Source organism: Lepidothrix coronata, unplaced genomic scaffold, assembly GCF_001604755.1.
Source record: "Lepidothrix coronata isolate B3197 unplaced genomic scaffold, Lepidothrix_coronata-1.0 Scaffold52, whole genome shotgun sequence".
Lineage (NCBI taxonomy): Eukaryota > Metazoa > Chordata > Aves > Passeriformes > Pipridae > Lepidothrix > Lepidothrix coronata.
The window spans coordinates 493,769-518,233 of record NW_016690232.1 but is presented as its reverse complement, the minus strand read 5'-3'; positions in this window follow the sequence as shown (position 1 = coordinate 518,233).

The following is a 24,465-nucleotide window of genomic DNA, read 5'->3' as shown; positions in this document are numbered from 1 at the left end:
TTCTTTATTCAAATGTTACTGCTAAAACTGTCTTGGGCTCAGAAAAGGTCCAGTATAGACATCTTTAATTTACAGTCCAAGGCATAGAGTGTTCTCCTCTTCCTGTGTGTATTTGCTTGCCACAAAAGAAGCATTCCAAGGAATAGGTTTCCCAAATTCAAGTTTTGAAATACTTGGGCCCTAATATGGGACATTCCCATCTCATTGGGAATGCTCATCTGAATAGACATTAAGAACAGTCCTTCACTATATTCCTGTTGTCTGGAACTTAAGGGACAGATTTTTCTTTACTTCTCCTGTAAGTGAACTTGCAGACCTAATGTAAACTTACTTGATTCCTGTAAGTATTCCTTTCAGTATTTGGTGAAAAACGGCCCAGCAGAAAAGCCCAGTGCCAGTTTGAAAGCACCCTGTATGTAGCACATCTCTGGCAGGCAGGACATGATCAGAAAAGAAATCACTTTTTTTGACAAGATAGCTCTAATTCAGTGAAATTTGCAAATGCTAAAAAAAAAAATGTGGGCAATTTTGATGTCTTTTCAGGAAGAAAATGTAGTTTTTCTGAGCTTCAGAATTTGTTAGATCTTGTCATGACTCTGTAATAACAGTGATTTTGGGCATATGTGTACATGCATAATTTTCATTATTACAATAGAAACAAACTGCTGTTGAGGCAAGATTCCCAAAATGTGCTTAAAAACATTCAGAGAAAGAAGAGAGAATGATGAATATGGAAATGGGATGCCCTGCCTGCATGCAAGAAGAGCTTGCTTAAGTAAAACCGGCCAAACTAATCAATTCTGAACTTTGTTTAATTTAAGCAGCATAACAATAATGTCAAGATTTTGGCCATGCTTGGTCTGAAAATTGATAATGGTATCAAGATAATTCAGTTAACTACAAAAGTAATTAAGCACTCATTACCCAACTTTATTCAAAGTGTAAGGTTTTTATGTGGTTTTGACTTGTTTCATGAGCTTCAGTTATCAAGTCATTTTCCAATGAACGCTTTTTCTATTCTTATGTGAGTTGGTGGTTTTACATCCTCTCATATTTGCTTTAGCAAGCACACTCATTTAGAGTCTGTAAATGTAGTGTAAATTGCCTCATCTTTTCTGTTAACTATTATTAGATCTTACTTGAGAGAATAGAGCCATGAAATTATTTCTAAGGAATAATTTCTGTTTAAAGAAGTTAAAGACAGGGACACTGAAAGTTGGGCAGAACCTGAAACCAGGGAGTTAAATGCTTCAGCTATTACATTTTCAGCTTTGTGGATGCCAGCAAAAATCCTGAGCTTCAGCACTAGGTTTGGACTGATAAAGACACTGATCTCATCAGCATCCTGAGAGATAAAAAGGTGACCTCAGTTCTTGCAGATGAGTGGGCTTGTCTTGGTTGTTTCCCTGTATTTTCAAAGAAAAGTAAAAAACCTGAGTAGTGCCACTAGATTCTAAATTATCTTCTCACTGTAATGTGTTTTTATTTAAAACTTGTATGTTAGTATATCGAGCTAAACATATTTATTTGTGTTAGGGTACTCTATTTAATTAATAACCTGCAACGTGAAGATATTAGCTTAGAACATATTGGAAACATGAAAGGCTCATCTTAAGCTTTTCTGTTACTTCCCACTGATGTATAAATGAAATATCACTGATTATAGAGTGGAAGGCTATGTTTCTTACTGTGGGAAACGAATGAAAAGTGAGCAATAGGTTAATGCCTGTAGCAGTGTGTCCTCAGACACTTTGTTTCTAAGCTTTATATCTTCATGACTTGAAAATCTCTGAACACAGCTCTTACCTTAATTCCTGTTTGAAACAATGCAGCAAAACCAAGAAGATTGGAGAGGTTAATATGTGTTATCTGGAAACAGCCTTATGCAGAAATATAAATGGCCAAGTTATGTATTTGTGTGTAATGATATCCAGAGGTTCTTTTAGGAAAAAAAGTACAGAAAATCCATATGATTTCAGATTTGTTTTTTGTTTCTTTAGGTTTTGGGGAGCATTTGGTATGTAAATGTTCTTCCTCATCCTTTTTATTTTCCTTTAGTACACAAGATTCGTAACTAGTAATGGATTTTTATTTTTCATTTGAAAAATAATTATATATCTTGAATCATACATATATAAGCTAACACACAAAATTGAATGTATTTAATATGTCTGCATTTCAGGAAGGGAATAAATAGCAGTTCAATATTCCTGCTGAGCTCACATACACATGTAATATATTGCTTGTGAGATTACTGTGGTGTAATGCTCATGGTTCAGTTACCAGCTCTCTGAGATCATAATTCTACCAGTTCTCATTCCTGATTTATCTAAACTCTTGGAATTAGCAATTGAAGCTAATTACATTTCAGAGCTCGAACCTGATAAATGAGGGGGCATGAGGGGAAGGAAAAAGATGTCACCCACAGACTTGGCCCACGTTAAAGATTGTGTCTAAGGACTAATCAGTCTTGATTTGCATAGAGTATTTTGCTCTTTTAAAGGCAGAGCAGGTCGGGAAACCCTGAGGTGAAACTTAGAGTGTGGGAAGAACTGTGAAGATCAGGAAGAATTTCAGGACTTTGGCTTTTGAATAGGCTGAGGAAACCAAAAATTGTAAGAGAATGGCAGATGATGAGGATGGAAATATTTATTGGAATAAAACATACTCTAGAGCTGTTGAAAAACCTCTACTAGGTATAAAGGTCTTTTAGAGAGAGGCAAAGGCTATGGAAAATGTAAAGATAAAAGTTTTCTGGGATTTAATGGACTGTGAACACAGAGTGGCAAAAACAGGACTCTCACTTCAGCCTCATAATCATTTTCAATGGGTCAAGCACTCCCCCTCTATAATTTCCTCAGGAGTGAGTTTTCATTGTCAAGTCTGTGACCCACAGGGTTTATTTGCCATTTCATTAGTACTAGTGCAATTGAAGAAAAAAGTAGATAAAAATTGGAGAGGAGAAAGTAGACTGGGCCTGTGTTGTTGGTGGTAAGCTCAGTTAGTAGGGAAAAGTGTTTGTGGCTTTTTTGGAATGTTTTAAATTGTCTCAGGATAAAACTTAAACATTTGCTTCAACAGACTAATGTTGTTTAAAATGGAAAGTAAAAGAGACAAGAATCTGCAAACATAAGACACAAAATAAAACCTCACTGTTTTTTTTCATTGTAAAATAGATTTATTTTCATACGTGACTGTTACTTGAGAGTCTGCCTTTAAACAGCCAATATACTAATCAAGGTGGGCAGGAGCTTTTCAGATTCTTTTTCAGTAAGTTGGTCGCAAACACAAAAATGTGCAAACACCATCCAGTGTACAAGGCTTCAGTATTCTAAAAGTCAGGTGGTAGGAGGTGGCATTTTTACACTTAGCACAACTCAGAAAGCATTCAGGAGAGCATTCACAAAAACTGAATGCTCTGTTGGATGGTGCTGAATGGCAGTTAAAATATAACTTGGATGGGACAAATAAAAGCAAGTCTGCAATATTATAGTAAATATAACGTTAGCCTCGCTGTAGAAGGTAAACAAAATAGAGGAGGAACAAGGTTTGTCAAGATGTTTAAATAAGTGACAGTTGGGTTTTTGCTGATTGTTGCCTTAGCAGGTTTCTCTCAAGAATACCTGGTTTTATGGGTTCTTTGTCTCTGTAGGAGTACTGCATTGCACTTCCCCACAATTTGCGTTTATGGCAAATTCATTTCATTTAGTTGGAATCCTACCAGAGTTCATCAGATAAAACACCACCAATGCCAAATAAAATTAACTTAATACTCATGAATAACACTTCTTTAGCATGAGTACTTTTACCAGTATGTTACCCTAAAAACTGAACTGAAACCTGTAAATAAAACAGATCTATCATACTGGCTCCTCAAGTCATAACACATTTACTTTAGATTCAGAATATTAATAGCACTTATTCAGACAAACAGGTTTGTTATGGAGGAGCTGACAGTGTATGATTTATGCCAGGGATTCTTCATTCAGGCATAAATGTATGGTGTTTCCCAAGGTGCTCACACAGCCTAGCCTGGCCCTCTTCCTCCATCACTCCTTGTACCCCTCTCATGCTCATGTTTAATTTCCTTGCTGAGAGGGTTGACCACTAATGACAGTCGTTTTTAAACATGTGGCATCACTTCTGGGCTCTGCAGTTCCACCAAATTACACCAAAAGTTTGTAATGTAACTAATGAGGTTGTAAACTATCACGTGACTGAAGGGAGGCTGGCCTCATTAGGATTAGGTTGAAACGTGCTCCTTTCACTGCAAGGAAAACTGTCCTGTGCATGCTATCTTAAAGCATTGATCCTTGTCACTTCTCAGTTGTAAACAAGTAGTGTAATCTTGAACAGAGTACTGCCTTTTGTTTACACCAACCCCCCAAATAATTCCTATTCAGGTTTAGTGGTTCACTGCATCATGTCACTTATGCCGATCTTGCCACTGGGCTTCAGTGATACTAAAAAGATCCCACTTGTCCACATGACAAAAATGAACTCAGTGCTAGAGACTGACAAAATAAGCTTGTATCAACCTGGCCATTATGTCTTTTCTGACTTAAGTTTTCATTCACTTGTCATCCAGCAAAGTCTGGGAAATCATTACTGGCTAAACTGTTGTGCTGTAGGCTGGTGTTAAGTAAAGAGGTTGACTGAACACTGTTTAGACTGCTGAATGGTTTTGAACTTCTAGTATTTTTGGTGACATGTGGACTCAAAGTACTTTTTCAGGACAGGTTTAAAGAAGGAAACCTATATTTCAATCAAGTGTATATTTAGTAGACAAAACAAAAATTCCACTGATGCTATTTTTGAAGTATCAAAACAGAATATCAAGCGTGTTCTTTATAACAGGGACCAGTTATTTAAACTTTTTGTAGAGTTAATTCAGTAATAATGTTTAACAAAGAACTTATTGAATCACCCGTGAAGAGGATTTGTTAGCTATTGTATTAATGTGTGTTAAAAAACATCTATGCTTTTTATATTAGTGACCAGGGTAAAACCTGGACTTTTATTAAATCTATTGACATCAAAGCAATCTTTGTCCTGATTTCTTAGACAAACAGCAATTGAGTATTTCTGTGTTAACTCTAGTAAACTACTGAGAGAGTTAAATCAGAAAACAGTATTAATAGTATTGCATTGTAATCCTGTTGCATACACAATTACAGATAATTTAATTGATTTTTGGAAGAATAGTAAAAGCACAAGTGCAAAGCAATTACTTTTCACAGAGTTAATTCCAGAGTGATATTCTGTTCTGAATGTGAAACCTGCAGGCCTCAGGATGCATTTCCACATGCCATGGAGTTGTTCCTTGGAGTTATGTATAAGTAACTTATTTGCCCAAGACATGAGCCCTGACTAACAAGCATATTCAAGGCTTTGAGTTCATTCCATGCTGTTTACTCCTTGGGCTCACATCTGGCTGGCTTTGTACTGTTGTGCTTTACAGGTTCTCTGATTGCTTCACTTGGGTATGAAAACAGGACACAGCTGCTGTGTCAGCCCTGAGCTCTCTGATCCTGCTTGGCAGTTGAAGTCAGTGTGAGTTTGGTCTGCTGTGATAAGAAGTAAAGAGCACTTGTGTGCGTGTGTGTGTGTGCTTATGAGTTTTCCTCTTGTTTTACCTTGAGGAGGATCATAATTTCATATGGGGCACAGCGGTAGTATCTGAATAGAAACTCATACAGCTTCTGTTATGAAAGTTATTTAAGGAATTTAATGTCTGTATGCGACTGAACAGCAATGAATAGATCTAGAAAATCCAGGGATCACTTTTGCATTTAAATAAATGAGAGCCCCAAGATGGCTTTTATTTTCCAAATAAAACTTAGGGTTGCACAAAACAAAGATGTGCCATGGAGGATGCCATGAGTGGTTGTTAGACTGGCTTCCTTGTTGTAGCTGAACTGAGTGTTTTAGGTGATTTCAAGTTGGATGGCAAGTCAGGAATGGATGATACTCTAAGATAGAGCTGTTCATATTCAGGGTTTTGAATTTTGATCTGCTACAGATAAAGCTGAAGTGAGATCTTTCAAAATCTGTGGTTCCTTATTAGTATTTTGTTCGTTTGCATTCTCCTAGTCTGGCAGTTCTGATGGAAAGTGATAACAAATGCTGTATTTTTTCGTTGAGGGACCATCCAGGTCACTTGGGGTGGGAGTTAACTTGTATTTTGAATTCTGAAGGAAAAGCTTTGACTTATCCTAAGGATTAGCAAAAAACCTGTGTCATAATTGTCTTAAGGATTTATAAAAACCTTCCCTCCTCTCCCCCCTTCATGGAGTTTACCATTGATTTCAAATTTAAATACCGAATTCTGTTTAAAATGGTCTTTTTCTGAATTCTTATTAGGAGTTTGGACTTCTGACTGTAATTCTTTTATGTGGCAAAAACCTGAAAGGCACAATATGGTTTTCTAGTCTGTTTTAAACACCATTCTATGAGAAACTGAGGCTTTCAAGAATTATAAGGGAATAAGACACCTCTGAAACCTGAACTTATTAGATTGTACAGATAAATTTAAAGTTATTGATATTTCTTGGACTTTGAAACACAAAATTCAGGTAAAATGTCCTCAATGGAAAGAGATTATATCTATGCTTTTGAAGTTCCTTTCATTCCCTGTGTAAATGAGTACAAAATGCCTCTTGAGCATAGGCATGTAGAGCAGAAATAAAATGATCAAAAGCATCTCTAGCTCTCAGATGGCTAATTCTTCTTTCTCTGCATGAAAATCTGTAATAAATTCAAATTCCTGTGGAAAGTACTTTTGAGTAAACTTGTAATCTCCATAAGTCATCCTTGTATGTTATATATTTGTTTTGAACCTTGATACCTAGCTTGCTTTACTGGAAAATGAAGGGTAAAGAAAGTGCTTGTTGTGTGTCTTAAACACAACACGGGTTGTTCAGGAGAAAAATAAGATGTATTTGATTCAGTCAAGAGAAATAATAGCCAGTATGGGTTTCATTTCTATTTCATTTCTATTAATTTGTAAATGATTATATTATGGAAGTGAAGGAATGGTACTTACAGAATTAATCAGAAATTCTTTTAAGTATTGTTAGCAAATAAAGATTTCAGACGTGGTGCTCAGGTGTCTGGTTGCCTTCAAGTGCAAACAGAAATAGTGGCATTAACTTACCAATATGTTTTTAACCTTATAGTACTAAAAAAATCAGCTTGAAAATGTGAATTTCAGGCATCACGTATTTGTGACAAATCTGAGTGTAGAAGAGTGTATGGTCTGCTGAAAGTGTTCTTTTGGCCACTGCTGGAGATGGGTTACTAGACTTGTGTGGATATTTGGGTTGACTCAAATTTGTTTGGTGATGCTAAAAGAATCTGAAAGGAACAATTTCTTTTTAAACCTGTGTTTTTCATTGGGCATCAAACTCCTCAAAGGCACTCAGAAAATGTCCAGATATGTTTCTACAAGTCTTCACATCTGGCTTCTTAAAAACTAAAATGAGTTCTAATTTTGTATTTAAATTGTGGAACCAAAAATATTGACTAAACCAGAGTTCCTCCTGTGAAATCTTAAAAGACTATATTAATTATGGACTTATTAAAAAGTTAATTACCGCATATGCTTGTCTCTAATTGTGACCGTAATCATGGTTTACTATCATCCCCAATGAAATACCTAAATGCTTTTTCAGATTGATTAAAAAAAAATAAATCTATATTTCAATGTATACAATATAAAATACCTATATTATAAATATAAATCTGCTAACACTAATACTTTATACAGGGCATACTCTATTTCTTTTTTCAGTACCTCTTATGTTTATTTTGGTATTGATTTTTCTTTATTTCAATCTTTGCATCATAGAACTGACTTCAGTAATTCTGTTTAGATGATGCACTTCTAGCAAAATTCTTGGAATCAGACTTATCAAATTGCTTTTTTAATGATGGTTTTCCTCTGGGGTGTTAGCTGGTGAGTTTGTGCAATATGTTTTAGAAACTATATTACTTTCTCTAGGAAATGGTTTATTCATATATAGCAATAACCTAAACATTTTTATTGTCAGAGATTGCATAAAATTCAGTTGTGGTGCCTCTGCAAATTTTCTTGTATATAAAGAATAAAAATTTGTCTTGCTGTGAAAGATCATGACTCACTGGCATTGGTAATTACACAGCTTTTGTAAATTTAAACTTTAAAAATATGCTCTACTACCTAAAAATGACAGTAGTTTTCATTTTACCTTATTGTCACAAGGAGAGTGTTTCAGTAGTTTAGAAAGATGATGATGGAATTCTGCACAGTTTGTAGCTTTTCAGAAAACTCTAAAGCTGTTTGTACTGTTGCTGAGCAGAGTGTGTTCATATCAGATAATAGCTGTTTGATTGAGAATATGAACCAGATAAAAGATCCAAGAACTTAGTTATTATTAGTGCTTACCAGCTTATGGTACTGCCATATATAATATTTTAAGATCATATGATGTACAATAGCCAGTGTTGTACCTCAGAACTTCTACAGATCCATTTGGAAAGGTCCTTTGAAAAATCTGATTAGCTTGATTCATTGCCATGTCAGCAAGTACAGAGCTCATGTTATTACAGTATCTATTATTTAGTTTCTTTTTCTTCAGCTGTCTCTCTACACTCACGGAATCAAACTTAGCCTGATACCCTACAACAACTCTTCTATTTTCAAGAATACCTTTTAATTTGAAAATGCCACTGGCAAATGAAATACTGTCTACTTATATTATCTGAATGTTTTATACTTTTAGTCATGTTCTAGTAATGAAAATAATAATCTTCTATTATGCCATGTGATTTTCTTACCGTGGTGTTTTCCCTGGAATGCAGTCAAAGGGGGATTGCTCCCCTCGATGTGTGTGTAAGGACTTGCTAAGAGATTCATACTGGTAGTCTTTAATCTGCTCTTTTTTGGCTTTCTCACCACCCTGTGGGTTAGCAGGTTGTGCAGGAACAGGGGAAATGGAACCTCTGTAAGAGGTGGGGGAGTGTCCGTAACTGCCTGGAATGTGAGGGGTCAGCATTGCAGCTTTTGGGGGTTAGTTCTTGAAGTGTGCTTAGAAAACTGGTATGCTTATGTTAATACTTTGTAACGTTGTGGTTTATGTGTGTTACTGCTGATATTGATTCTGAACATTTGCTTCATGCACTACTGATTGTGTTGCTAATAAATCAAACTGCTTTGATAGTGAATTGATTTGTAGGTTTTGAATTGAGTAGTTTTTCCTCGAGGCAAGGTACTTAATATTGATTAACACACTCAAAAATTTTAGGAGTAATCCAGCAACAGTGCAAGTGTAGCTAAACCAGCTTGTTGATATTTCCCTACCAGCTTGTTGATATTTTCCTGTGACTACTCCTAATTGTTTTTACATCATAGCTAAAAAACCCCTCACCTTTATTTCATGAGTGACCCCCATGGAATGCAGTGTAAATTTCAGATCTTCATTATAAGCATTCAGTTAAGCAGTTGTTGCCCATAGATCAGCTAAGTGTTATTGTATTTCATTAGTACTTCTGTCATGAGCAAATAGTTTTGAAAAAGCAAATTAACAATCAAAAAAACCCCTCAAAACAGACATACAAACACAAACCCCTCTTTCCCCCACACCTCATCCCTGCATTACTCAAAATATTTTCTATGCAGCTGACTTTGGAAAAAAATAAGAAAACCTACCCAGTTGCCTTCCTTGTGCAGTTGCTTCTCGTTCTCTCAATAATTGCTTGGCATTTTAGGTGCTTCTCTCAGGACTTCAGTAAAATTGCATGCAGAAGGCCTGACTAAGTGGTCACAAGGGTCTATTCCGGCTTTAAAATCTAAGAAATTACTGACTCCTGAAGGTTGCAGAGCCCATTCAGTTTCTACTGAATGAGCTGGAATTGAATGTACCGAGTTCTTTGCAAGGAAGCACTTTTTATAAAGCAGCTTTCAAAGATTTAATAAGCTGTAAAAGGTGAGATTGAATCTGCTCTGATTAGCACCTGTAAATGAGCTTGAACTGACTACAGTGATCAGATGCTGACAGCCCCCTTCTGCATAAAAGTAAAGATAATTACCCAAGAACTAATTTCCTGGATGGGTTTAGCCTTTCAGAGTTTGTTCTTTCTCTATGTATTGCTGGCTTCAGTGGAAGTTCCTGTCATGCTGAAACTCCAGAAATCAGCATTTGGCATTGTCTGTTAATCTTGCACCTAGAGAAGGCAGCAGGAAAAATTCCAGTGAGTGCAGCAAGTTTTGAGTTGCAATCTAAATCTGATCAAATAGTCTGCGGTAGTTTTGAACACCAGTGGCAAGTACATGATTTAGTTTTCATGTCTGTGTGAAGGGTGAGGGATGGGGAAGAGAGAGAGCAGACAGTTTTAGTTTTTTAATCTGCTTAGAGAGTTTCAGGTTCAGAGCATCTTGGAACTCTCGTGATGTTTACAGATCATAAAATCATTTATAATCAGTTTTCTGTGACTTTTTTCAGCCATATAATAACACCCTGCAGCTTGTGGTTCTTTTACCAGTTAATGAACTGGTGCTGGAACCTGATTTGTGTATTTTTTGAGGTTGTAATCTGACACAAAGATATTTGCAAGGAACTGGAGAAGAAAAGCTCAAGAACCTTTGGTTTGGTATTCTCAATTATAAGCCTCAAACTGATGAGATAGAGCAGGTCGTAGAAATGTTTCTCACCAAGATCTGCTGGCCGGCTACCCCCTTTACAGGGGAAACATTATGCAGTCTCCAGGTAGCAAACAAGTGAATTGTGCCCACTTTGTGTTCTCTTGAAAGTCCAAAATCCTTCCTTAATGCCAGCCACAGCAACATCGTGGTAACACAATTGCATGGAAAATTATATCCTTGTAATAGTTGATAGGTGTGATGTTAAACACAGGTTCTGCAGGCAGTGGGCACCACAGGTCCTGAGTTCTGATATATTGTTGTAATTTCTTCACTGGAGACCCCCATAGGAAGAGCAAACTTGAGCCATGGTTACTGTCCATTTAAAAAAAAAAAAAAAGGTGTTTTTTGGTTTGGTTTGGGTTTTTTTTTTCCAGATTATAATTTTTTTTGGGGGGGGGGTTGTTTGGAGGAGAAGTGTTTTGAGAGGAAAGAGTTCAATAAAGTGAACTGTTTCTGTCATAACTTGATGTACCATAAGTTGTGGCTTCTAATAATTTTCAATATATCCACACGAATTACTAAGAGACACTTGCTTGGTGCTTACTTAAATTAGATGGTGGATAAAAACTGTTTGGACCTAAGCTGTTTTTAGAAAATGTCCCTAATAAACTAATAAGCTTTACTCTTAGGATTGTGTTGGAACTAACAAAGCTTTAGAGCTGGTAAAATAATGTATTTGATTAGACTTGACCATTCTGGACTTGGATCTTTACATCAGTATTTTCTGAAATCCAGTTTGTTTAAAAAAAAAACAAACAATCCAACTTTTTTAAGAACTAAATTATTACTTTTTTTCTTTCAGGGATGTCGCTTAGTAGGTTTTTGTTTGACAGCTGTTCTTCTAACTACATGATATTGGAGTTCAAAATTATTTGTCTATATACACTGAAAGAATTGGAAAATTATTTCCTGATTACATGGAGAAAACTTTCAAAAGCAAGTTTTATCTCATATTTGTTTTCCCTAATAATTGTGTAAACTTATTGCTTTTTATTGAGTAAACTCTGTTCCTAGAATAGCTTTGAAGAGTGTGCCAAAAAAGAACTGCAATCTTGTCAATGTACATTCTGTATAGAATTTAAATGAATCCAAATTTGAGAGTCATCTGTTTTAAATTGTCTTTCATTGTGGCAGAACAAACAACTGAGTTTTGAATGTGACACAGCTGGAGAAACTCTAAACCACAAAAAAGCCCTGGACAAAAAGCCCTATAATGGTAAATTTATAACTTTGGATGGTTATCTGAGCCCCCTTCAAAGTGAAGGAAAATAAGGCTTTATTTGCATAAAATGAAGTTAGAATGTAAAAAAATGTTAAAAGGGAGGTGCTTTCCCAAGGGGCAAGGCAGAAGCTGAGTGGGCACCATCTTTATTAGAAACCTGTTTTGATTGAAGAAACCTGTGAAATTTGAATTTATTCTGGTACCAAATGAGTTGGAACCAAATTTATTCTGGTACCAAATCACCTATGGAGATGGTGGAGAGTGTGTTTCAGAGGAGCAGAGCTGGCTCAAGAGAAAGAGTGCACTGAAGGATATGATGCTCTACTGCTTTTACATCCATAAATTATAACTTTGACTAAAACAGCTGCTAGAAGACACAGGAACTTTGTGTTAGTACAGCAAATTAGCTAAAATTTCTCCAGGAAAGGAGTGAAAGACATTTTTGTGTTGCCACAGTTACAGTGCAGGTACATTGTAGTTATTGGACTGCTGTGTTCAGATAAATGGGAGACAAAGTACATTCGATTAATCATCTGAGAACAAGATGGTTCTTCCAAGTTCAGTGCTAATACCTCCCAGCTTCGTGCACCTGTTTTGAATGGGTTTGCAGTGGCTTAGTTGTTTACTTTTTATATTGTAGGCTTTAGTGAAAGTATCTTCCTGCTTTCTTTCTGTTGTCTCATTCATACTAAATGCACCCAGTTGGTTTTTTTTTTGTTTGTTTTGTTTTGTTTTTTTTTTAATATCTCTAGAAGAATATTTTTTCCCTCATGCATTACCTCCTCTGTTCAAGGCTATTCTTTCTTTCTTACTTGTTCCTCCATGTTGTACTTGCTTTGTAGGTTTTGTGTCTCCTGTTTTTTGCATTAAACAGCTGTCATTAGTCTGTGGTTTCTCATCCTCTATTGAGACCTCCTTTGATGCCCTGGTTTTCAATGCTGAAACCTCTTTTCTGGATCCTGTGATGTTCAGGAAGTATTTATCTGGACACAGAACTATGCTCTTTTTTTCTCCAGTCAATTGATAAATAAGAGTTCAAATAAAGTAATAATGTGCTGATAGATAAAAAAAACCCCAAAAATCCAAACATACAAAGCACTGCATATTCTTTCACTCTGTTTTCACTGAGATTTTCATAGAAAATTAGAGAAGAAGCCTAAAACTATGTAATGGGAAAGCATTCTTTGGTGTTCTTCCTTGCAGCTTTACCAGGTGAAATGAACATCTAAAAAGTGCACACATATATTTATCCTCTACTGGAATATATGAATTGCAACTTCTATATGTAGAAAGCATCCCAAACTAGTGGGATGCTAATAACTGAGTTCTTTAGAGGCTTATTTTACAGTTTTCAACTTTGTTATACGCATAAGGTGATGTAGGACTTCTGCCCTTCTAAATTTAAATTAATTAAATTCCTGATTGTAATCCAGTATGGTTTTTTTAAATCTTTTCTATAAAATGGAAAGTAACATGCGTAATAGGGTCTGTTTCTGATCAGGATTACCGGTATAAGGGCCTAACAGACATATTGTCATTAAATATTATAATTAGTGGTCTTTAGAAGGGCTGCTTGTCATCGTAGTTTGAATGACTGGCTTAATTATGGGTTCAGGGAGATATTTAATTAATTTATTCTTCTTGTTAGGATGAATTTTGCTTGGAGAAAGTTAGTAGAACTTTAGACTTCTAAAAAGTTTTAGGCTTGTGTTGCACTTTCAATAATCTCTTCTTTTAATGCTGGTAGGCCAAAATCCCACAATGGGAGAACAGTGAAGGCTGCCCTCCGGAGGGGCTGATGTCCCACGTGCTGCTGTCCCCTGAAGGTAACAAAGCAAAGGGCCAGCACCTCCCTGCCTTATCAGCCCTGATAACACAAAGAGACCCAAGGAACAGTTGGGACTTCCACTGACCTGTTTTACTGGTTGTAAGGAATAAGGAAAACAGGCTTAAATAACTCCTTTTCCTGCACTAGTGGGCTGGGATAGATGAGAAAGCTAAGAATGTTAAGACAGTGGTCTGAAACTTGTGATATGTGTCCTAACAGGGGATGGAGATTTCAGTTGAAAGATAAATTTAAAGCAACTGTGGAGATTAATTTTACAGTCTGTTTTGTGTTCTTGGGTGGAGAAATTAGTTTAGCAGTAGATTCTTGGGGATGAAGTGCAAGATCAGACCTCCTGCAGTTGACCTCTGTTCAATCATTTTCAGCAGTACACAGTTTTATTAGAATCTGACAAGTAGCAATGTTTGTACAAGCACTTGAACACATGTGGAGTTCTGGAGGAAATGTATTTTTGAAACAGATTATTACCCCTGTAAGGCCTGGGGAAGAGAGGGGCTTGAAGTGAGGAGAAGCAGCAGCGGTCTGTGCATGCTGCATCTTGTCATTCTGCTGTCCAGGCTGCCATGCAGCTCATCATGTACTTTGAAGGGATGCTGAGCATTAATTCAATTGTGTTTGACATTTCAAACTGCGATTAGCCTTCAATATTAGAGTAGGGTAGCTGAGCAGACACTGGAGAGAGGTGTTGACTGACAGTGTCACTTAGTAATGCCACCTAGCAACAAATTAGGATCAGGACTTGTCAGAGGAGATGCTGGTTTCAGCACATCTTTAGTGACTGGTTACCACGACAGAGTTTCTCAGAGAGTATCACAGAGAAAGCTCAAGAAACATGTTTGACTGTCAGTACTTTTTGCTGGTGTGTCACAAGAGTAGTCTCCTTGTACCTTTCCCATTTCTTTCCTACTCTGTGCCATTTATAAGCTGTAAATGTGCCTCATAATTCTTTTCCTCTTCCTCTTGGGACAGTCTGTTTGAAAGGGTACAGCTGCTTGACGGTCAAGGTTCAAAATTCCGAACTAGCATCAAACTTTAGCATATAGTTCTATTTTCATCACTAAGGAAAACTAGAGTCGTGATTATGTGAAGTGAATTCTTAGGTTTTTACTGAAACAGGCTTTGGATGTTGTGGTAATGCAAAGAAATGTACTATGAATGAATAGTACTGCACTTTAATCAGAGTTAAAAAATGCAATAACGTCATAATAGTCATACCATTACTGTGGCAGAACTTTGCTTTACACATTTCTGTTACATTGTTTTGTCTTACTCAAAAACTTCATGCTTACATCAGGAATAACAACAAATTTTTTATTTGTAGGGGGACATTAATATTTACTAGTGTTGGATATGAGTAAAAATCCTGACTCCAAGTCTCAGATTTTGGAAACTTCATTTTTTTGGTCATTGAGCTGTTTTAAATTTAAATGGTAGTGAGTTAAATAAACCAACTGCACATGAGCTCTAGGTTCCATGGTAAATAAGTATACCGCAGAATTTTAACAGTGACCAGCTACAGCTTTAAAAATACTGTAGATAAAATAGTCAAGCTGTTTTTAATGTAACACTAGAAATTCCAAAAGGTACTGAGGTCAGTCAGCCAAGCAGTAAATCAGCATGGAATACACTTCTTCCTGGACCAGAAAAGGCACTCAGAAGTTGTTTTTATAGCATTGAAGCAGAAGTGTAGCCTGCAAATTTTTGTGTTTCCGTCTAATTTTTGTAAATTACTGGCTTTGGAAAGAGTTCATAAGAGTCAAATATTTGGACACAACATATAGGCATTAAAATGCGATTGATAGGAGTAATCTGTTAATAGTCCAGTTACCAAAAAGCACAGTTCAAGTGAATATTTTAGACTGCAAGCCTGTTTCAGGCTCTAAGCTATAAATTTTTTCACCCCAAATATTAGCATTATATCATTATTTAGAGCAGTCCTTAGAATGTTCTAAGTTACGTGGGTTGTGGGTGGTTGTGTTGACTGTAGCTCATGGCTTACTGAGAACTGGCATTCTCCTGCTGAATCACCCCTGTGTGGGATGCTGTCTGCTTCCAGAAGATTTTAACCTGTCTTGCAGGATAACTTCAGGCCCCTTTACACTTCCAAAGTGAACATATTCTGGCCCCAAGTCTCTCTAACTTGAGTCTTGCAAGTTGTCTGTGACGTGCTAAGCCAGAAGTAGCTGAGAAAATTGTCTATGTTCAGTGCTTTAAAATAAATAATGATTTGTTCTTCATTTTACTGAAAAGCATAGCTATTTATAGCATTTCCACTCTCCCAGAAAATTAGGTTGTAAACAGCTGAATTTTCTGAGCAGTTATGCAAAATTGTGAGAGATTGGACCTACTAACGCTGGTCAAGTAATGAAGCAAGACAAATAGTATTTTTTAAGGGTTTCTCAGGTTTTGGAGACATTGCAAAAATGCTAATCTGTCCATCCTCTAGCAGTGTTGCTCTGTTAATATAGCATAAGTGCTGTCAGGCAGAAATTTCAGAGAACAGCAGGAAGGCAGAAATTTTATTTGGCTGGAGGGCTGATGAGAGCACAGCTGGGGCAGGTGTCAGGGACAGGGACTGACTCACACTGGGGACTGAGGGACTGCTTGGTGCGGCTTGGGCTGGAACCAGAGCAGAAATCTGAGTCCTGCTGTTTCCCTTCTGAATTCAAATTCTCTTTGTTGACTGAGCTCTCCATCTCTGCTTCATTGATGAGGGATCTTTACATTAGATTTTTAAGGCAAATGTGAACTCCCGTGTATTGGCCCGATACTGAAAAGCACTCGATTGATGTAATGACACCAGTCAGAGTTAAGGTAGGGTCATGATTTACTTCAGATTATTCCATGAAACTTTTGTTCATCTGCACACATAATTGAAAGTCAGGCCCCATTGTAAATGACATTTTAAAGAGTCTGACATTTAGTCAAGGTGACCACCAGCTGGTAACTTTTGAAAAAATCAATAATGGAAATAGTGGTCTGCTAAGAGAAATACCACTGTGAGGTCATCTTTAAAATAAAGCTTGTTCTAATTGCATCATTGCACCCCCATCTTTGCAAAAAGGGAAAAAGTTACTGTTTTAATTAATATATGTGTTGTGTGGCACTGCAGTGACTGCTTGTATAGGCAGCCTACCAGTAAGAGCTGTTATTTGGCTCTGTTAGTATAGGGGAATAAATAGTCTAATTTTAAGCTTCCATACTTGTCTTTCTTTAGCAGCAAAACTGTCAGAATAATAGATGAAAGCAAGGGTGGTGATTTTGAAATGAATGGTCTGAATCATGTATCAGCAGGCATTCTGTCTATATAGTTACGCTATTTAACAAGACAGTCTGCAGTATAGGATAGGAGGACATGTTGCTTTTGTTTCCAGAAGTTAAAGCCTAGATAAAACAACATGCCATCAAGGAAGAAAATGCAAAAAAGACTATGCAGTCTATAAATAATTCTGATTTTTCCTACTGAGAAAATACTTGATCTTCAAATAGAAGTCATGTTTGAATTCCAGTTTGTGTTTTTCTAATAACATATATTAATGTCACTACAATGTTACATATAAGTTTGTGCTTACCACTCGTGATACATTTATAGGAAGCCCCTTTCTGAAAGGAAGGAAGATTTTAGAGTCACATGAGAGAATGCATGTGTGCTAAGGTCTTTAGCAGCATCTGACTGTTCTAATCACAATGAAGAAATATGGAGCTGAGAATGGCAGAATACATTGAGGATGAGTGTAAATCAAAAGATGCAGGAAATGTTGTCTGTTGTGTCAGTAAGGCTGTGTTAAGAGGCGTACTGAAAAAATTAAATATCACATTTAATGTAAGTGCAGTTACTGTGCGTGCAGCAAAATAGAGAGCAGGATAGATTTGTGCAGGAAGATACCTGTAGTATGTGCACCTTTTCTGAGAGGTAAATAAAATGGAACTTCATCAAATCCAGGACACATCCCAGGGCTTTCAGCAGGTTTTCAAAGTTGTGAAAATTTTTATGGAGTTTTCTTTCATTTATATGCATTTTACAGAACTTTCATTGTTGTATGGTGTAGATATGTCTGCAAGAGTGAACACTCGCATTAATAATGAATCTGTTTTAATAGTTGTGTTATGTTAGTGTTTGAAATTCTTCACAATATCAAAACCTGATGACTGATACTGTACATTTAAGTAATTTTGTTACAATGTTTACAGGCACAGAGGTTAGGAAGAGGACATGACAGCTGTCATGGAGAGTGTATTTAAAGACAGAAAGCAGTTAACAAAACATGCACAGCACTGTCCTGCTCACTATGCCTCCTCCTTATGAGCTTCCTGGGCTGAATGTTTGGGGGTGTTTTGTTGTTTGTTTGGGTTTTTTTTCCCCATTTTTCTAAAAGAATGTAGATGTTCATGTAAGGGTTCATCTGCTTTTTTTTTTTGTTTTCAACAGCAAGCATAACTTTTGGGTTTCCTACAGTGCTCATAAATTGGATCTGTTTTCTTTCATTTTTTGTTCTTGAATTATCTAAAGAATGGGTCTAGCAAAGCTGCAGATCTGTCAACTTAGGGCCTTGACAGCGTATGAGCGTTGTGATTGTGGTTCATGGTTCCCCAGTGTTGTTTGCAGCATCTGCTGAACTGGTGAGACAGTAGTGAAACCTCTCTAGGCAAGCCAGATGAGCACCTTGGCTGGCATTGCAGTCCAGTGGCCAGCAAGGTGGGCAGTGCCTTCCTCCAGGTTCTGCTGTCAGAGGAGCAGAGCTTGTCTCACCATTGCCCAGGAGCTTATCCCTCTCCATGTGAATACAGCCAGGCATCAGATGGCTCTGCGTCCACAAACACAGATGACAAAACAAAACACAGTCGTTAAAGTTTGCTGGCTACTTTTTTGTGTGTGCTTGGTTTTGTTTGGTTGGTTTTGTGGGTTTGTGTGTGTTTGTTCAGTTGCTTTGGCTTTTTATTTTTGGATTTTTGGGGTTTTTTTGTTTTTTTTTTTTAAATATTTTGGATATAATGCTAAAAGGCTTCAAAATAGCCATGGTTTCAACACCTTTTTTTTCAGAAGTCATTAACACAGGAAACTTGCTTTTTTGCGAACTACACAAAAAAAAAGAAATCTGACATTTACATCCAATGACTCATCTTGAAGGATGAAAGAAATGTAAATATTCTGAGGCTTATTGTAGAATTATAGTAGCTGAGATCACTGTGTTGGATGCTAATACTCTTGTATGAGTGTGTTTTCTTCTATATGGAGTAATTAAAATGCATATAAATATAGTAAAAGTTCAAGTAATCTGTTACCACTGCAGACAGACTGTCACCTTGTGAAAATGCTGTTTCAAGACCTGCTTTCCTAATCTTGGCTCAAATATGCCATGAGAGAAAGTCACTTGACCAGATTTTGCAATGGCAAGACTAACAGTCTGGTCAAGTGTGCTAATATCTTCTGGGTAGTGTTGTCACTTCTCGTAATTGTGTTGGAAAAGATAGAATATGACTTCCTCAGTAGATGGACACCCTGGAGGTGGTTCAGATTGTCACACTGGATAAGATATGTCCTTTGCCTTTGTATTAAAGTTCATCTATATTTGTTCAACTCAGATAAAATTAGAAAATGAAAGTTTTAAAAAACAAACCAAACTCAAACAATTCTGCCTAAATGAAAAGCCGTGTCATGTGCTAGCGTGGATAATATTTGATAACCATGTCAAAATGCTTATTTTGAAATTTAAAAAGAAAACATAATGAATATAAAAGCAGTGGTAAAGCTTATTTTCCTTTAGTCCTTAGTATTGTAACACTGTTCCAGTTCTGTGATAGCCTCTGAATAGTGCAGGAAGATGGTATTTCTGTTTATTGAAATGCAAAAGTGAACCTTGTGCATTACTACTTTTCCCTTCTTTTTTTTACACTGGTATTAATGGGGTTAAGAAATTCAGGAGTCCAGTAAGTATTCTGAATAACACAGCCTTTTTTCTCTTTCCTGCCATAAAGTGGCAAATACCTTTCTCTAAGTATCCTATAGGTTTAATAATCTTTTTCTTAACGCTTGTGCTGTGCATTGCTTTAGCAAGCTTTGGTCTTTCCAAAGGTTCCTTCTCACTGTGAATTAGAGTTCAGCAAGTGCATACTGATGGCTGACATTTATATGAGCAGTGATCTAGTGCACTAATTGGCTGCTCTCTCCAGTATTAGCAGTGCTGGCTGGAGTCAGGGTATTCTTTGGCGTCTGTCTCACATTTTTTGTTGGTGTATGTACGTGTCACAGTGGACAATTAATGTATAAGTATTAAAAATGTTAAGCGCTCATCATAGGTTTTATACCACCTGTCCAACTGCATGCAGTGGGAATTTTTAACCATTCAAAACAACATGGCCTAAATCAATAGTACAATCATACAGTTAGCACTAGGGGATTTTTCTAAAGCGATAGAAAGCTTCTCCCTGAATAGATTGCTGTATATTATCTACTGCAGTGTTTTTACTACAGTTTTAAATGAAAGATGCACAATATATGATAATTAATGATATACACATTAATACTTTTTATATTCTTTGAAGAGCAGTTGATTGAGAGTAAAGCCCTTGTCGTTTTCTAGGTGAACAAAGCCATTTGCATCAATAATATGCTACTTGTGACTGGGATTTAGTGCCACCCCTTTTGATAGCTGCATTTTGACACTACTATAAATGATCATGTTTAGATGATGCCCATTAACCCAAACCATTCTACATTTCTATGATGAAGTGCAATTTGGTATGTAATCTTCAGTGTCCTTTTTAAACATAGAGCTGAGGGAGGGAGATTGTTTACTGAACTTTTTCATCTCAACGCATTGTAATTAGTTTTACATTGGCACTTTCACTCACAAACTCCTATGTTTTGTGGTGCTCTGTCATCAGAAGAATCAGCCCTGCTCCAGAAAGTCTGATGTGAATGAAAGTGATTACTATTTCCTAGAACACGTTGCAGATAAAAGAAAATGTAATCGCTTCAGACTGGAAAGTTAACCATAACAAATGTTGTCATCTTTTATCAATGATAACAACAGGTGAAATAAAGAAGAATAAGAAACATTTTCTTGAGAATATGCTGGGTGTGTTGTAATTGTCTGTGACAGGCTGAACCTGAGGCTGGTCCTGACCCTTTTTTAATCTATTTACTCTCAGGAAAGAAGAAAATAAAAGCCATGACTTTCCCATAGTGGTACCACATGCTTTGGGACAGTCTGGTTTTGTTTTGCTTGTCTCATGAATAAATTTTCCTCACAAAATAGCTCTATCACATTCAGCCACAAACATTTATTTGCTAATGGTCTGGTGTACTACTATATAAAATTCAACACATATTAGTCTGCAGTGAAATATATTTATATGGTAAAATAATTATAGTTACAGAGAGAATACTGTATACGAAGTGCTATTTTGTATGCTTTTCTAAGGGTAGCTGAGTGATGTGGAAGAGATGATTTATGAGCTTGCTGCAATAAGTAGTGGCTTGAAGGCTTAAGAGCCTAAATAATGCATCCAGGATGAAAAATATTTATTTGAGGGGAGAAGGAGATGAAATTACTTTGACTTTTTGTATAACTTCCAGTAACACACTACTCTTGCATCATAGATTACTTATTTTACTGTGGTTATGCATTCCCAGAAAAACTTGTCAAATGTATAAATTAAAGAAACAGCTTGAGAAATTCCATAACAATATTATGTTGCTTTCTTACATTCTTTCTTGCTGAAAAGCATCTGTGTAAGTTTTTATCTACTTCTTAATGGTATTGCTGAAGTTTTGTGCAGTTTTGTCGTTTAGCTTCAATGTATATTAGACACATGCCAGATGTCCGACGTGGTGACCACCAATTGTGGACTAAATGAGTGTTGTATTTTCATTTCGGAAATCAATTTCTGTATTCTTGATTTCTTAGGTGAACTTCTGCCCAGTCAGCAACTTTATAAAATGGAAATATTTAAGCTGTTATTTCACTTACACCATCTTTTGCCCTTAATGGTACGCTTAGTTAGAGATCATGGAGACCATGTTTGTCATCATTTCTGGTGTCTTTTTGAAGGATTTTTGCAGCGCTTTTCAATTTCTGCGTATTTCTGATTCCTGCAAGCAAAACACATGATGTGGTGGTCTTTTAATTTTCCAATCACTTTCATAGAATCATAGAATAGTTTGGTTTGGAAGGGGGCTTTGAAGATCATCTTGTTCTAATCCCCTCTTGTGGTCAGGGATAAGAAATACCCTCAACAGGTATCTGTGGGCAGATGAGCACAGCTAGTGTATACCTTATGTTATCAGCATAATCCTCCTGTCCTTTGGGAATACAATTTATTAAACTCATTAACCAAAAGAGTTGTAATCTTTATTCTGGACAGTTTTTTGGTGCAGTGCAGGAGAGATGCGGAATGGGGATTTAGGGAAATTTAATGTTTTTCTCTAGCAATTATTTAAAAAAAATGTATTTTTATGCTGGTTTAGGTTTTCTCTTATTAAAATTAATATGAGAACTAGTATATATATGATAGTAGTAGTATGAGTAATAAATATATTAATCTGTAAATATCTTAAACATACATTTAGATTTTCCCCCACGTCTTATCAAGTCTCGTGGGATCTCATGAGGTGCTATACTGTGCACAAGACTGTACATAGTTCTTCTGTGTAAAATGAGATAATTCACAGTGGAGGATGTAGGTAGTATTTTAGGTAACCTACTCAGGTATTTCCAGTATTTGCTTTTGGCAAAAATTTCAAAATGAAAATTTTAGAAGTGATTATGAGCTCAAAATTTTACGGGAAGTCTTACCATAGTTCAGTGTTAAACCCAACACACAATGTCCTGTGGAGTGGTTGGAAAAGCTTTCTTCTAGGTTTCTTGTCCAATGTTAAGGAGATCTGAGGGACTAGAATTCATGGCTTTCAGATTTAGGGGCCAAGCCCTGCAGTACTTTTTCCTTTTTTTCAGGTGAATAATGGCCAGGATGGTATATCAGCTTTCCCTTATATTAAATCAGCTTTGCATACCTCTGGGATGTTAGTTGTTTGAGCATCACCACCAGAGTGATTAGTTATGCTAACTACAGAACACTCAAATCTCTTTCCTGGTCAGCTGAAGGATTTTGTAGCAGATTATTTAAGGGCTTTTTCCCCACTCAAATTCAGTCAGTGCTTCAATTTAGAAAAATGATTAGACAATATCGTCTGGTTTTAGCTTGCTCTTTGTTTTACTGTGTTTATTTTTGATAGACCAGCATCGTGCATAGGATATAATTTGAACAGTGCTATAAAAGCTTGTTCAGAGATAAAGACAGTAAAAGTGCAGAGAGCAGTATAAAATAGGCAAACTTTCATTTTCAAATTTATAGCACTGATAAATTTGAACAGCATTTAAATGATTTTTAGATTAGGTGTTAAAATTCAAGCAAATGAAGTTATATGTGAAACTTCTGGGGAAGACAAACCTGGATACATTTAGAGGACTTTCTAAAACATTGTGTTTGACTGCAGGAATTTCTTAGTGGTCTGACTGATGCACTTACTGTTGTCTCATTTCTTACACTTTCCTTCTCTGACTGAAACAGATTTATCCTGTTAGGGAAGAAAATATTAATCAGTGTTAATATTGAATCCTTACTAGGTATCCTGTATATTATTTGAAACAAAGATGGTAACTGGTGAAGTGTAAGCACCAGGAACAAGTGTGTTGCTGTTCTCTAGGTGCCCTTGTAGGACATTTCTGTTTCACAGATGGGGAACTACAAAGTAAAATCAATATTTTCTGAGGGTAGAATGTGTCAGCTTCCCAATATTTGACAAGAGAGAAGATTCCTGAAAATGATTTATTAGTAAATTAAGGAAACAAAGGGCCAAGCAGTTTTTGCTTGGAAGCTGAGGTAGCCTGCAGGATCTTCAGAGCTTATATGCTTTTACTGTTGGTGATCAATGAAGTAGGAAAAAATGAACATATTGATAGTCCAGTTTGCTGGCTGTCTTCCTGGTTAGTGAAAGGGGACCCTATCTATAATTGTATCGTACTTTACATCTGTGTGAGATAGGGAATTAATGTGACATGTTAAATTTGGAATTCATAATGTCACAGTAAGGCACAGTCTGTAACAACAGGCTCTAATTTAGATGATAAGCTGAGAAAATAATTTTGAAAATATTAGCCCACTTAGCAGAATGAAAACAGCTGAGAATTACTGGGGAAACACTTCACTAGAAACAGTATTAAATGGTAATCAAAACTCACATTGTATTTAAGTAAGTTTGTTGAAATATTACAAGACTGCATTTTCAAGTCCCTTTTTCTTGATAAACTGTTCAGGAAAGACCATATACCCACAGAAACTTTTTCAGTGTTTTGCTGCTGATACAAATGTAGGAAGTATTTCTACTTATCTACTGGCTAAGCTCACATTCTCCACTCTGAGCTATGAAAATATCAAAAGAAAGATTACTCAAAATAAACAAGCATCAGAGTCCAAAGCTGAATAACCATCTTTTCTGTTAGAGTAACATCTAAAATGAAAAAATGGAGTAAAATGTCTGTAGTCGGCACATAAAAAATAGTGCTGTATCTGGATTGCTGCTGCAAGGAAATAAAAGTGATTTGGGTTTGCAGTCAGTGAAGCGCTTTTCCTCTTTTAAAATGGGAAAGAATATATTGTTTTAGGATTCTAGCAGGTATTTCTGTCCTTCACACAATATCCTGTGATACTTCA